This window comes from Capsicum annuum, chromosome 12 (assembly GCF_002878395.1).
Source record: "Capsicum annuum cultivar UCD-10X-F1 chromosome 12, UCD10Xv1.1, whole genome shotgun sequence".
Taxonomy (NCBI): Eukaryota; Viridiplantae; Streptophyta; class Magnoliopsida; order Solanales; family Solanaceae; genus Capsicum; species Capsicum annuum.
The window spans coordinates 5,909,064-5,926,138 of NC_061122.1; positions in this window are offsets into that span (position 1 = coordinate 5,909,064).

The window sequence follows — 17,075 nt, forward strand, 5'->3', positions numbered from 1 at the left end:
AATTAAAATCCAAAAAAGATTTTATTCATTTATCTTTGGTTGTGCCATTTAAGTTAGGGTCAATCTATTGGTTAATCATTAATTGTCCAATCAGGACGAACTACGCACCCCTGATTCTCTTCTCTCGGGAGTGAGATACGTAGGTAGCCTATTGTTGGTTCGGAAATCTTATTTGAAAAATCCAAAAAGATTTTCTTCACTCTTTATATAGAGTAGGTGTTTCATATACATCTTTAAAAGAAAACTACAAAAAGATTTTTCTTTAATAGGTTCAAATTTCATTTTCATAGGAAATTCGAAATCGAAAACCCAAAAAGATTTTCTTTGGTAATTATAGATTTCATTTGTATGAGGATTTAAACTTGAAAAATACGAAAAGACTTTTGTCAATTCTTTTGACAATTTGTTATTTTCTTCTCTTTGAAGTTTCAAGAAAAAAAATGAAAAAAAAAGAGTTTAATTGGCCATTTTGGCAAGACTTTACAAACTACGCACATCTGATTCTCCTCTCTTGGGAGTGAGATACGTAGGCGCCCTTCTCGAGCTCGGTGATCTTTTCAAAAATAAAAAAATAAAATAAAAAAAAAAGAAAAAAAAGGTTTTGAAAAAGTGTTGAACTCTAACACATTTGTTGTTTTTTATTGAGTCAGTTTAAGGTGGTTGGTTTGTGGCATTCTGGCTGATCCTTCACCTCACACCAAATCCAAAGGATTAGTTGTGTCCAACAAAGATATAGAGAGTGACATCATGGATCAAACAAAGAATCAGGAAAATGAGAGTTTGAAGCAAGAGATTAGGAGGCTAAGACAACAAATGACAGAAATGCATCGAGTTTGGGCCAGTGGGTTGCCTCCTCCTCCATTTCTCTTTATTGATCCTACAAATACCTTAAGTTTTTCACCAAAATCTCAAAGTCAATTTTCTACTGTTGTTGATGCACCACAACATGACTCATAATTCATTCTAAGCCAAAAACATCTCTATACTTCCATCACTTTTCCTCTAGCTCCTCAGCATAAGCCTGCTACATTCACAACACCACATGTTGTCTGTGATCTTGTTGCTCAATCCTCTACTAGGACTTCCACACTGGCTCGCCCAATGATTGTGCATCCCCATGCTGCTAGTGAACCTTTATTCAATACTCTTGGTGATCCTTGTTATACTCCTGAGCCTGCTTTTAAGTTAACTGGGACCACCAAAATTTCATAACAAGAAGTCCAGTGTGCCAGAAGAGTCAGAGAAAATGGTTGGAAAAATGAAGAGTATAGAAAATGCTACGAAAAATTCTCTAGGACCTGCGGGTAAAGAAGATGTTTCATACAAAGACTGGGGCATGCCTCCAAGTGCTAACATTTCTCCAATCTTTGAGATGTCAAAATTTGAGGAGCAAGATGGGCATGAGGAATTCGTGAAACATTTGAGACAATATTGCAATCAATTAAGGAAACCTGGAGGGAAGAAGAATGAGAAAGATGACACTGCTATTATAGTCGAAGAACGGGCATATCCAAGAAGATGGCGTCATCATTGCCGTCAGTCTCAAGCCCAAGTTCATACCCCAAGCTCTCCATAATCACTCCCAAAATTCATTATACTCTGTTTCCCCACCTCCATATCTAGTATATTGCGCACAACCATATGTTCAACTCCCTCCTTACCCACAATGGCGCGCACCAACTCCTCAAATTCATCCTTCAATTCCACAAACATACCAAAGCCCTTATAGGCCCGATGTTCGATCCAAGTTAAACTATGAAATGAGACAGAAATTGAGGGATAGTTTTACACCAATTGGAGAGTCGTATGCCAGTTTATTTCAGAGATTGGCACAACAAGGCATGATTACTCCTCTCCTTGGGTATACTCATGAACCACATTCAAGAAGTTTTGATCCTAATGTACGATGTGCATATCATTCTGATGTTTAGAGTCACAGTATTTAAGATTGTCTTGCTTTGAAAAGAGAAATTGAAAATATGATTCAACGTAAATCAACTATGGTGCAGAACATTAATAGTGAGGAAAGCTCTAGTCATGCTGATATGCAAATCAGTGGCTAAGATGTCAGGCTGAGCAATTGAGAAGTCACCCCTCCCTACTAGGAAGTGGTATGGTAGTTTGTTTTGTTTTATTTTCTGTTATCCGAATTATTTCAGGGTTGTAGTTCGGGATCTATCTTGTTTTGTCCCTTTGTCGTTATGTTCAAACCCTTCTTCTTTCATTTTTATTAAATGAAGTGTCCCATTTTTCTTTGTATTTTAAATATGTATTTTTTGTTTTTTTTTTCTTTACATAGTACATTTTATGTTGACCTAGTGATATGACATGCTAGTGAAATTTACAGCCAGATCTTAAAATCTAGTTTAAGCATGAGCATTGAATCAGAGGGTTAAAGTTAGAAAAAGAGAGCGCCTGAGAAAATAGATAGAGTGTTGGAGCATTTGGTAATCAAGTTGAAGCCTTCTTTGAAAATTAAGATAGTTATTTTGAGAATCGTGAGAATAACTTGGTTAGCATTTGAAAGACATATTTCAATTAGGTCAAATAGTGGATGTGTGATCCTACATCAAAAGGAATAGAAAATTAGCTCCACGAAAGCGTGAGGAATGTACAACAAAGATGGAGTTTGCAGAAGAAGTAGCGACGCACAGTCTCAGATAAACTTAGTGCTGTAAAAAATATCACAAATGATCTTCATCTCTCACTTTCATATTGCATGATATGTACTTGTATTTTCAAGGATTGATATGACGAAGGCATTTCGTTCTGCTATCCAAACATCGTTTCATCCTTTGTTTACCCCATTTGAGCTTTAGTCATAGTTTATTTTATACCCCTCTTTTGGAATTAAGATAGAGTCAGCAAAGCTCAAAAGAAAGGTGTTGAGCAAAAAAATAGAGTCAAAAGGTATAAAAAAAGAAGAGAGAAAAAATGTGTCCAAAAAGAAAAAAAGAGTGTCAAGCAAAATAGAGTCAGAAAAATCCCAAAAAGAGAATCAATAAAAGAAAAGAAAAGGAAATCAGAATCAAGCAAAAGAATGAGCCGCCAGAACTACGCATGACCTGATTCTCCTCTCTCGGGGGTGAGATACGTAGGCTACCCTACTCTGGGCTCGATTCAACTAAATAAATAATTTAGAATTTTCCAATCAAAAGAAACTGGGGCATGGGTTAATCCTCATCGTTTGAGTCGATTCCAAAAGTTGTAAGTTCTACCCCACTTTAAGTGTCGTTTAGGCCTAATGTCATCCTTTCTTTCTAACCCTATCCAAAACCCAAGTTATAACCAAATAAAGACCTTCAGATCAATCTTTGAGAATGTTAAGGATAAGCATGTAAAGGATGCGATGGCGTATTTTGGGAACTACTTGTCTTCTTCAGTGGAATCAAGAGAGAAATAAAAATGAGAGAGCCTTATTGGTGAAAACCCTCACGGGCACCATAAGACAATAGTAAGTTGAGAGAAATAAAAATGAGAGAGTTTTATCGGTGAAAATCCTCACGGGCACCGTAAGATGACCGTAAAATCCTCTCGAATACCATAAGGCAATGGTGAGGTGATAAAAGAAAATGAGAGAATCTTGTTGGCAAAAACCCTTCAAGGCGCCACTAGTCGAATGGGGTCTTAAATGCAGTTGACCTTAGGAAGCAACTCAGTTTCAAGGCCATTAACTCAACAATAATGGATAGAAAGTTTGGATGAAAAGATCAAGCTGCTTAATCCAAAATGCATGGCATAATCATTAGTGTTGACTGTCATTTTTAGATGAATTTTTTGTTTCTTTGTTTCAAAAGGGGACATTCATTGCCTTTTCTTTCTTCTATTTATTTTTATTCTATCTTTCTTGAGTCAGTTATCCAAATAAAAAATGTCATTCTTTTTTTTCATTTCTTGTCTTTGAGTCAAGTCCGTGTCCAAAAAAGTGAGAAAAGATTTCAAAACTGGCTACCAGCTTCTTTAATTAGACAAAGCAAGATAAAATCTAGCACATAAAAGAGACATGATTGTGAGCCAAAAAAGGGCATGCAGAAAGTTTTGTCAACAGAAAAGTCAGGGAACTCATGGAAATACCAAGGTTCAAAGGGTCTATCTGAGAAGCATGGCAAAGCAGATATGTTGTGTTTGTCTCAGTCACTCTTAATAATCTGAGTTTGGTCAATAAAACAGCAAGTCAATGACACAGGATAATGGTTGGAAGCAAGATTAAATGTGATGATGGCAAGAGCGTTTGCCACGAAATCCAAAGCCACAAACCAGCCACCATGTTTTTAAACTCACAACCTTTCTTTGCATGAAAATAGGAACACATGTTACCTTCAAATCAAGGATTTCGAAGCCTAAACATCAAGGCCCATAATTTCTCACTTTTACAGATGCAGGAAGCAATGTTGCTGCACAGGTTTGATAATTACATCATGGAAAAAATTCATCATCTTATATCCCTCAGAGACACACTTTCTTGTCTAGGGATTTCAGTTTTTATTTGCTGGATGATACACTTCTTAAATTGAACCTTTACTCCTAGAAGACACACCTTTTAGTCGAGTCATTCTCTTTGATTCCTATAACACGTATCTTTTAGTCGAGTCATCTACTTTATAAGATGTACCTTTTAGTTGAGTCAATCCCTTTGATCGCTATAAGACGTACCTTTTAGTTGAGTCATTCCCTTTGACTCCTAAAAGACGTACCTTTTAGTCGAGTTATCTCCCTTTGATTCCTATAAGACGTACCTTTTAGTCGAGTCATCTCCCTTTGATTCCTCTAAGACGTACCTTTTAGTCGAGTCATCCCCCTTGATTCCTATAAGACGTACCTTTTAGTCGAGTCATTCCCTTTGACCCCTAGAAGACGTACCTTTTAGTCGAGTCATCTCCCTTTGATTCCTATAAGACGTACCTTTTAGTTAAGTCATCTCCTTTTGATTTCTATAAGACGTACCTTTTAGTCGAGTCATCCCCCTTGATTCCTATAAGACGTACCTTTTAGTCGAGTCATCTCCTTTGATTCCTATAAGACGGACCTTTTAGTCGAGTCATTACCCTTGATTCTTATAAGACGTACCTTTTAGTCGAGTCATTTCCTTTGACCCCTAGAAGACGTACCTTTTAGTCGAGTCATCCCCTTTGATTCCTATAAGACGTACCTTTTAGTCGAGTTATCTCCCTCGATTCCTATAAGACGTACTTTTTAGTCGACTCATTCCCTTTAATTCCTATAAGACGTACCTTTTAGTCGAGTCATTCTCCTTGAACCCTAGAAGTCCTATCTTTTAGTCGAGTCAATTCCTTTGATTCCTATTAGACGCACCTTATAGTCGAGTTATTCTCCTTGATTCCTATAATGATGTGACTTTCACAAAAGTCTTTTGATGATAAACTGGGGCAAAATTCAATTTTTGTTTTTTAGAACTTTACTTTTCTGGCAAACGAAATTTCTCTTTATAATAATTTTTGTTTGGGATAATTTTCTTTCTAGCTTTGATGTGATTTTAGGAGCCTGCCCGAAGCACTGGGTGAATAAGGGCAAATAAATGGAAAACCAAGCGATAAGGTGAAGAAATTGAAAGCATAGCAACAAGTTGATGAAATAGCAAGTCAGGAGCCCGCCTGCAGAACAGGGTGAAGAAATTGAAAGCATAGCAACAAGTTGATGAAATAGCAAGTCAGGAACCCGCCTAAAGAACAGGGTGAAGAAATTTAAAACCAAGCAACAAGTTGAAGAAATTGCAAGTCAAGAGCCCGCCTGAAGAACAAGGTGATGAAACTCAAGTCAAATGTCCAGAAGAAGCTGTATAGATAGAATTTTATAATTTTATTTATGTTTTTAACTTGTAATTTTTATTTTTGATGTAATGACAGAGCCATGGACTGAAAACTCGATGGAATCTCACTCGACTCTCCAACTCGGTATAGTCCTTCTCTTTCCAATCCTTTGAAATACCCGTGACTTGATTCCCTTATAACTTGGGTAGGTAGGATGTCTTAAGTCAAGATCCAGTTGTCCTTTTTCCTTTTGTTTTCTTTCTTTGAATAATGGTCAAGTCAAAATTTGATCTCGTTGCCTACTTCTTTGTCTGAAAACACTTCGTGTTTACATACAAAGAGGAGCATGATGTACACATATAATTTTATCCCTCCCCGAAAGAATTCTTACTATTTTACCCTCGTCTTAGTGCGTGTCCTCACCCGTGTGATTATATCCCACAAAAATATAAAAAATAAAAACCCTAAACAAACCCATAACAAATTTTATCCTAACAACCTAACCCTACCCCATCTCCTACCCACCTAGCCTAACCTTACCCCTACCCTACCACTAGTCCCACCCTTTACATGTTTTTGGAGACCATAACAGAATGGGGGATGGGAATTTCCATTTTTGGGGGATACACACAAGACAATTGGAGGGACTCCATCATTTTCACCTGTAGAGAACAGTCCATTCACTATTTTGCACACTAGAACACACACTCTCCTCTCTCACTGGGATACCAAAAAATCACACACACCACACGCACATTCAGACTATTCACAATCCTCACGCATACACTACTGTACACACATACTCACACATAGTAAATTCACACACACAGAGTAGGGAGAATGAGATAATGGAGGGCGATCGACAGAGATCCGATGAGAAACAGTAAAATCAGGGAGATCTGGTCATTTTGCTCGAGTTTTCTAGCGAACACTTCGCCGGAATCACTGTATAGTCCATCGTATACTCTACTCAATCCCAAAAACACCGAGATTCCTTAGTTTCTTTTGATTTCCAGGCGGTTTTGGTCAAAAAATGCTGAGGTCTCACTAGAATCCGCCCCCATTTCCATTGATTTTTGGTCATTGATAGCTCACCGGAGCTCAGGCCACACTGTTTTCTTTTTGGTTTCCGTCGAGTATTGGAGTTCTGGGTTTGCTCGCTGAAATCGGGCTTTAGGATTCATCGGTTCTTGTTCCTGTTCTGGGGTTTGGGTTTTTCTATCCATCTCGATCAGCTTTGGGGTTTCAAATTCTTTTATACCGAGTTAGATTCATCGCAGTTGAGGTTATTTTATTTAAGGTTTCAATTCCGGGTTTTCTTAAATATTATTATCGATGAACATCAGTCATCGAAAGGTCCAATTCTATCTCTTCTCATTTTAGTTCGTCATATGTGTTTTGATTTGTGTGAGATTTGATTGAATATTGGGTGATATTGATTTGTTTTTTGCTCAACTTTGTTGAATGGATGGTTGTGGATTATTGAAATAGTAATCTTGAATTTGTTGAAATTTGGTGTTAAAAAAGAATGTGGGGATTAGATGAGAGAAATTGATAAAATGAATATTGTTTAATCATGACTTATTGTCGTCGGCTATTTTGGAGCAAATACAAAGGTTAAATGTGATAGTATCATGATTAGGCCCTCGAATAAATAGGCAAAAGTTAGGATCGGGCAGGCAAACTTAGGAATGATGTTTTGGTTGAATGCGTGTAATGTTGAATGTGTTAGAGGTTCCTTAGTTTATCGCATGAGATTGACATTGTATTCATTTGCTGGGGAATGCCCCAAAGAAATTGTATTTATTTATCGGGGGATGCCCCGAAGTATCATGTACTTGAAGACGGCGCATGATCAAGGCCTGGAACGTTGGCTAGAGAAATCAATGGATCGTAGTTTAGGATTAGTTTAAAATAAAGTAGGTTTACATTTTCGTATTTTTCTATTTCGGGACTGTATAATTGGACTGGACATTATACTTTTGGATTTGTTTTGTTTGTTTGTTTGATTGATTGTTTTTGTTTGTTTTTGTGTGGTTTATACATTCATAATGTCAAATTAGCTGATACGCTCTACCAAGCGACCATGGTTGAACCACGGGACCGAGGGGTGCCTAACACTTTTCCCTCGGTCAACAGAATTCCTTAGCCGAAATCTCTGTTCGCAAACCAGTTTTAAAGAGTCAAATTATTTTGAAAATGATTCTCTAAAGGTGACTTGGCACACCGGATTATGCCAAGTGGCGACTCTGAATAAAAATGTAAATTATCCATTTTTGAAACAAATCTTCATTTTGTCACTTTAATAATAAAAACCCTTTTGAACTTAAAATTGAAATCTTTTGGAAAAAAAGGGGTGTGACATAATTTATTGGTCTAATGAATACAAGTGTTATTGTATGCAACATATCATATTTCAGACCAACACATGAAGATTTGTTCTCATTAGCATTGGTTTAGCTATTTATCGAAGGCATTCAATGCTAAACCATCATCATCAAGATAACTTTCTTGATTGCACAATCTGAAAATTATGTTCTTAACTTAATTTTATTGAGCAAGCAACTTTATGAATGTCAAACTTCAGGTTGAGAATGAATGTACATGTGATCATCTTATTGATGCATCTTTTCAACATATCACATGATAGGTGAACGTGCCCTTATTCACCTTTTATTCTTTTCAGATTTTGAGGGATCCAATCCCAAAATTACTTGGTCCAACTAACTTATCATGAGAACAAGTAACATTAAAGTTCATGAAGAATTTTCTAATTCTTCAATATATGTTCAATACTCACTATGCACATCTTCGGGATATCACAATCGTTCATGTCAACTTATGAACTTGTAATCTAGTAAACTCCAAGTTTACCATGATATCTACTTTTGCTTTAGTAAATTTCAAATTTACTATTATATGAATAAATTTCAGATTTACTACTTCAGAAGTAGATTTTAAAATTATTCAACCTCTTTCGGTGGTGAGTTGTGATACAATCACAATCAAGTGCACGTTTGTATTAATAAGTTTCTCATTCCCCAGGAATTGAATATAATCGTGCCTTAAGCCTATCAAATTATGATAGCTTATAACCTCTTTCAAGATTTTGCTACTTCAGAAGCAAATCGAGGCATACATATGATGTAGAGAATTCTTCTCTAGTATATCTTATAATCATATAAGCGTGTGAAAATATCATCACTTTTGATGATCATTATCATATTGTCCCTCCACACATATATTCGTGCATTTAATCAGTTGTCTTCTTTCAGACATATTATGCACTGCTACCAAATACACCTCAAGAATAAAGTAAGTTGTCATATTTCAGACTTATCACATATTCTACCACATTCACTTCATGGAATAGAGTATATTCAATGGGTTAAATTTCATGACTTTTCATTAAACACCTATTATTTTGCCTTAGCCATCATAATATCATCAATATGATGTATTGAGATTCAAACTCAACATCTTATCCATATAAAGGCGTCTTAGGCAAGAATCGATGGGAGTTGAACCCAACATATTATCATCCTTTTTGATAATATTATTTGTGAGGGATAAATTTAAAATATAAATGTTCCAAATCAATTATTTTTCCTCAAATCCAATAATAATTATATTAATAGTAGCAAAAAAAAGATAACATAAAGAATTACTAACCTTGAAATCCTTCAAATTTATAATCTCACCTTGTTTGGCAGAGTCTCGTGCTGATAACGTGTTATAAAATAAGAAAGAACAAGAAGAATAGTAGAGAAAATATAGAGAATGATTCTTATTTCTTCTCTTGAGGGATGAGAGATCGTATGATTGTAAATACAATGAACAAAACCCCTCTATTTATAGGGGAAGTTTAATCCTAGTCTGAGAAATAGATGGATGCTTCAAATCCTAATAGATATCAAAGTAGATCTTGATAGACATTCACTATAATGTAAATACATTTATAACAGTTAGAATTTAGTTTGCTTTAAATAAGGTCTGTTTTTTATTTTTCAAAAATTATTTATTATAAGTATTTATGTATTATTATAATTTGATAAAAATAGTAAAAAGACGATTTTGTCTCTTGCTGAGTCTTTCAATGAAGGACAAAAAGTTCAAATCTTTACATTTTTAATACATTATATATATATATATATATATATATATATATAGCATATAATAAAAATATTTTTTTTCTTTTTAAACTTTTTTAATATAAGCGAAAGTTAGGATTAGAGCTGTCAATACGGGTCGGCGGCCTAGCGCATTCGGGCTAGTCCACATGGCCTTTGAGTTTGATGGGTCAGGCCGGGCTGGCCCATCAAAATGATGGGCGAAAAAACACCTAGACCACACCATTACTCTGTGGGATGACCTTTTAAAAAATAATATTTTATAATTTAATTTTAAAATGTTAATAAACATAAATATTATCAGACAATATTATATAGTGTTAATACTTGTTAATCAAGTCTCCAACTGTAACGACCTATTTCGTTGTTGCTAAATTATGTTTAATAAATTCATGAAAAATCTTATTTTTCATTACTCAATATTGACTTGGGTGCAAAATATCCAATATTTTATTTATATACATCACCTCAAACTTTTCGACGAAGATTTTAGCCTTCGGATGTGTCTAGATAGACTCAATACAGATGAATTTAATTATTAATGAGTATTATTATCGATAATTCAGTTTGAAAATTCTTTAGGTATGAATTAAGGTCGTACAATATCCCTAACACAAAGTTAAGTTTAAAACTTTCTTTCTGATACAGTTTCGATATGGGTTTCTATTAGGACCAACTTTAAATGACCATATCTCATAGAATATAAGGAGTTAGGGGTACCAACACCTATCAAATTAAAGATTTATGAGTCCTCTTTCCAACTCAACAAATCGTCCCTCAATCCGAATTCTGAGTAAAAAGTTATGACTGCCTTACTGAGCACTGTCCGAGCTGAAATGAGATTTCGCTGTAGCAAAAATTCTGGTTGTATTTAAATCAGCTTCAGCCGTATTTTAGGCCTAAAAACCCCAAATTTCATTCCCCAACCCCAGAGAGGTGATTTCCCAAAGCTTAAGGTGAAATTCTTTCATTGATGTAAGTTTTTCCGTTATTTTCTTCATCTTTTAATCCTTTAATATCTTAGAATTCTTAGAAAGACCTTCAATGGTGGAATTCTTTTGGGATTACTCATGGGTGTTTTTAATATGACGTAGAGCTGATTCTAAACTATAAATTTAAAGATTCCTAACATGAATTCCATAAACTAGATTATGAATTTTGATGATTAGCAACCTTGAATTTCGTAAAGACCTTTAGTATAAAAACTTCATTAATGAAGATGAGTTAAGATTGAAAGAGATAATTAATGATTAATTGAACTTGGGTGTGATATATACCTTGAATTAAGGGTAGAATTAGTGGGTTTGAATTCCCAAGATATTTGATTGAAGAGTAATTACTTATTACTCTTATAATTGCTTGATTTTTAGATGATTGATTATTTCAAGGCATGAAGGAAAGGAAAGAGTATCGTTGTTGCAGCTTGTTCTTCCAAAAGCTTGGTGTCCAGGTAGGCTAGATTTAATGAGTAGAAGATTGTGTTATTTTATATTTTCATAATTTAGAATTGATGGAAGAAAGCATGTCTAGGCCTGCGGGCATGAAGTTGAGGTGGATAAAGACACGAGTATTTAACTTTAATTCCAAAAACTATATTATTTAATTCCAAAAACTATATTATCGATTGATTATGTGATATTTATGATATTATGTGTTATGTGCCCGAAAAGAGATTGTTGTAAATGTAATATATGAACATGATTTTTTAATTGTTCTAGTGATGAACCTAGTTGAGTTGTAATAGTATTAAGTTGTATGTATTGTGCAATAATATGATGAGGAAAATTATGCTAAGATCGAATATTGATGAGCATAGTAATATCTAAAGGATAGATGACTTGAATAAGTGTAATGATTGTATTATATGGAAAAAGGTAGTGACATTTTAATAATTAATGAGTAAGTAATACTCCAATAGTGACTTGCATGCTTAAGTGTTAAATTGTGTGTATGCTCCTAAATTGGATACTTGTTGATTGACATTCGAACATGCTTGAAATTATTGATGTTTGAATTGTTGATGCGTGTATAAATGATTATTGAAAATTTGCTTGATGGAATTGTCTTATGACTTAAAGTCTACTTGTAAACCTTGTACATCGTATTGTATGCTGTGAGGTAGTGTAAATTTGATATTGATATTACTTGTTTATGTTGGATCGCGTACCACGTCGGTACAGATATATATATGTTGGATCGGGTACCACGCCGATACAGATATGTATATGTTGGATCGGGTACCACGTCAGTAGTGATATGTATATGTTGGATCGGGTACCACGCTGATACGGTACATGAACATAGATTGTTTCCTACAGGTCATGACTATTTGGGCAAAAATAAGTCCTATAGCATGTGTGTACATATTTGTGTTGAGTCGGTGGACGTTTACAGTATGGTTGATAGTCTTGATGGTTATGTGACTTGTTTGTTAGCACTGTTTGATCTGTTTTTGTTGTATTGTTGATTCATTGGGCATTTGATTTTGTGATATGTATTTAAAAAAGTGAAACTTTGTACTTACTGGTATGTTGGTTGACTTGCTTCACTTATACATGTTTTAATCGTAGCTTATCAGAATGACTAATTATCATTCTTTAATATTATAAGAGAGCATTTGATTATTAGCCTGAGAGTTTGGTGTGGGTTGTCTATGATTACGGGTTTGTTCTTGTGAATATGAGTAATGAAAAAGATAAAGTGAATAAAGAGAAATAGTGATGTATTAGCGTCGGATTGTGGTTGATTGTGTGAATTAATGAGTCAAGAATATGTTAATAGTGAATATAATATTGATGGAGTCGGAAGAACAGTTGGATGATGTAAGTTATATAGGTAATATAATAATGTTATTACAATTGTAGTTGAATTATATTACATTCAACATGTCATGATTTATTTTCCTTAATTTTATTTTATGATTATATGAACTAACACGGTCGGTCGATGATGCCTACTAGTACGTGTGGTTGTACTGACCCTACTATTCTACATTCCTTCTTGGAGTGTAGACTGGATGCAGGTTAGTTGCAGTTACCAGATGGATGATGATATTCAACACTAACTTCTGCACTTTCTTCCTGGCAAATGTTAGGGTCTTTGTATTATTTATTTTATTGTCAGTCTCTATTGTAGTAGATAGATCTTGTACATGTCTGAACAAGTCTTGGAATAGTGAATAACACTTGTAAGAAGTTTTTGAAAAAGTTTATTTATTTAATATTTAATTTACCTTATTATATTTAATCCAGTATTCTCTTAAAACAGAAGTCTTACTCATATTTTTAGTTGGATAATAAGGGTTCTCCTAGCTACTTAGAATAGCGTAGGTGCCCGCACGATTCGTTAGTCTGGATCGTGACACCAACACCCCAAAAAATACTTCTAATAGCGAAATTAAATAGCCGTTTGATCATGAAAATTACTTTTTTCCGGAGTTGGAGTTGGAGTTGAAGATGTAGTTGGAGTTGAAGTTGGGTTTGGGCAATGTCTTTTTGAAATTTTTTTTTAGACTTTTGAAAAATCTTTTTTAAATATGATTTTATGCCCTCATCTTTTAAAAATTATCAAAATCACTCAACTACTAATTTACCTACTAACATACAACCAAATGTTGAGAAAATAACTTATATGTTTTCAGTTGATAAAATAATTAACAACAAACTAATTATTATGATATTTATTCTTCTAAAATTTGAATAAAAATATCACAAGCACGAGTTAAATAAGTTTATCTAACCATAATCGATTGAATAGAGAAAATATATTTTGATAAATATGATTGATGGATATAAATATATTTTATATATTCTTAAATTTGTTGATGAAAATTCTTAATTACTTTCACTTGAATTGATTATTTTATTGAATTTGGTCTTTTTAAAAAAATTTACGGATGAATTATTTCTGAATAGATTAGTGCTAATTTTTTGCTTTTTTTTTTAATTAATGACATTGATTTTTTTTGAATATTATTGTATCATAAATATGGATCGTTACATATATTTGATATGCGACTTTATTGATAACTTTTTAATAATTTATTAAAATCATAATAGCCATTATATGACATATACAAAAAATTAGAATGTCAAGAAAAAAATATTAAATTTCTCACTTATAAATAACATAATGTACTAGGCCTAATATTCTATAATATTGTTCATTCTAAACAAAGTTGATATATTTCCGCCATAGATTGCCATTTATTATTTTTTAATTCACGTTAGTAAATTTTGGTTAAAAGAAGAAAAAGAGATTAGAATATTTGTAACAATTAAAAATGATGTTGTACCATAGAAAACAAATAATAATTTTTTTCTTGGTGGTTGGTTGTAGTTATAAGAGGGGTTTGTGTAAAAATTTAAAGATTGGAGTTATATGAAATAATAATGAAAGTTAAAAATGGAACTGGAAAATTCTGAAAACAAAATGTTGTTTTCACTTTTTGGAATCCAACTCCAGAATAATTTTCTAAATTTTCAAGGCCAAACATCACAATTTCCGAAAAAGTGAAAAAATAAAATAAAATTTCGAAAAAAAGAATAAAAAATATTATGGCCAAACGGGCCCTAAATAACTTTTGACATGATATCTTTCGAACCAAATAAAAATACTAATAAACAATCTAAATAGTTGCATGTATTTGACTTACGGGTCGGCCCACGGGCCCAACACATATTGCTCAAGCCCCATGAGCCATGTGCTTATCCGGGCCGGGGTAAAAAGTCTTATTCTTAAATGGGCTGCAAAAACTGAAATCCAACTCCATTAAATTAAGGGTCGGGTCGGGCTGACCCAATGGGCCTGTATTGACGGCTCTAGTTAGGATGAGCATAATTATTGTGAATCCAGTTATTATTACTTTAATTGTCTTGAATTAGCTACCGTGTTTTCCTTTTTAAAAGTCGATTTAAATAATTTTCAAAGCTAAATTGAATTAGATTGATTCAATAATTTACATTTAAATTTAGTGTTAAATAAAACTAAATGATAAATACTCCAAGCTATAGCCTTTTACATGTCAATTTGATGAGAAAATATAATTTAAAATAGTAATCAAAGTTCACCCAATTTGACAGTAGGAAAGCGAAATACGATGATTAATATTTAATAAAGAAATTATATATTAATTTAAAATTTGTTGTAGGAAGTAAAAATTCTTAAATTTCAAATAATGAGTTCGTCTTTGTATTTTCCCTTTCTTTCCCTTTCAAGAAAAGTTTTAATGTTAGAGCAAGTAAGAGTTTCATCAAAAATATAATATGAAATATGAAAGTTGGTCGCATTATAGATTTATGTTAAAATTTTGATTGATTGAAGGTTAAATTCTCAGACTATATACTATTATAAATCACCGTATTGGAGCTCGTAAACCTAAGACACTAGGTATCAACAAAATCTGCAACATCACCACCAAAGGATGTGGTGTAGCGGATGGAGCTGCTCTCCTTAACCAGAAGTCTCGCGTTCGAGCCCTAGGTATGGAAAAATTCTTGATAGGGAACGCTTCCCCCCGAATGGGGCCCTATGTGGTGCGAATTTAAATTAGTAAGACTCCAATGTGGGTACCGAACATCGGATGGAAAATTAAAAAAAAAATTCTGCAACTTCGATGTGGTTCGATGAGTGTTGAGAAACAGTACCCAAACTCTTCGGATCCCAATTCAAGTCATCGTAATAAGTCATAAATGTTATAATTAACTCGTACACGAACCATAAAAAATATAATTACTCAAAAAGAGAGGTAAATTGCCAATTTTTGGATTTGTCCAGACATTAATAATTTTTAAAAATTAGAAAAATTGATGTCTGGTAAAATTAGTAAATACTGGATACATTTAAATAATGACCTATTCAAGTTAAGTTTTTATTTTCTCATTTTGTTAATGTTTTTAATAATCTCCTAAAAAAATATTGTTTGCTTTTTAAACTGATCCACAGTTATTTTAACACGCAAATTAAGCGTGTTCCAACAACAACGTACCCTTGATAAATTTCAATAAGCACACTAAGATATTTTTATATTTTAGGTTGAATGTTATATTTATTATGTTTTTTTCTATATCAGGTTAACTATAATCAAATTTGCTATTTCCAACTTGGTAAATTTCATGAGTATATATAGTAAAATATTTACTAATTTAAATTAAAATTTTAGATTTCATTGATGTGCTTGACATGCAAAATATATTTTGCGCATAAAATCGATTGCATATTTTTATATTTTAGGGTGAATATTATATTTATTATTTTTCTATTTCAGGTTAATTATAGTCATATTTGCTATTTCCAACTTGATAAGTTTCATGTGTATATATAGTAAATATTTACTAATTTAAATTAAAATTCTAGATTTCATTGATGTGGTTGATATGCAAAATATTTTGAGAATAAATTGATGGCATTTCCTATTTTGACTATGGTAAAAAGATTATTTTTCATTATCTATTTGGATAGAAATTTAATATGATGAAATTATTCATGTATATAAATTGGTTATGATATCTCTCTTCTTGTGAGTACCATTTCTCATAAAATATTTCATCAGTAATCTTTTTCCTCAAAAACTTATTCACGGAGAACAAGAAGGGTAAAGGGCGTCAAAAAATACCGACAAAAAAGATTGAAAAGCAAGCTAATCTATATTCTAGCTTTTCAAAGAGTTGATCGGGTTTATACAAAAAGGCTAGCAAACTTGTTACAGACTGCGATGTTGATATCAGAATGATAATCTTTCCCCTACAAAATTCAAAACATAGTTGAAGTATCGTAAGTTATTACTAATAGTTATATCGTTGAAAACTCTAGAAAGTTCAAATTTATATTATTGAGATGTTGATGTTTTGTTTTTCTATTTTTATTTCAGTGATGCTACATCCTTGTAATCTACTATATGATTACCGTAATAATATTTGATACTGTTTCTGAAATTAATATCTCATACGTATATTCGCTGGCTAGGAGGTATCATATACATGTACATCTATAATTTAAACTTTAATTTTGGGTTTAAGTTTTGAAATTTTATTACAGTCCATTCGCAGTAAAACATATTACTATTACCTTTTCGCCTCGAATCCCCTTCAATGGAAAATTACACTATTTATATATGGTTAAAATTATTTTTTATGCAGTATATATAGCTGATGTTGAACTCCCTAATTTGACTCATTCA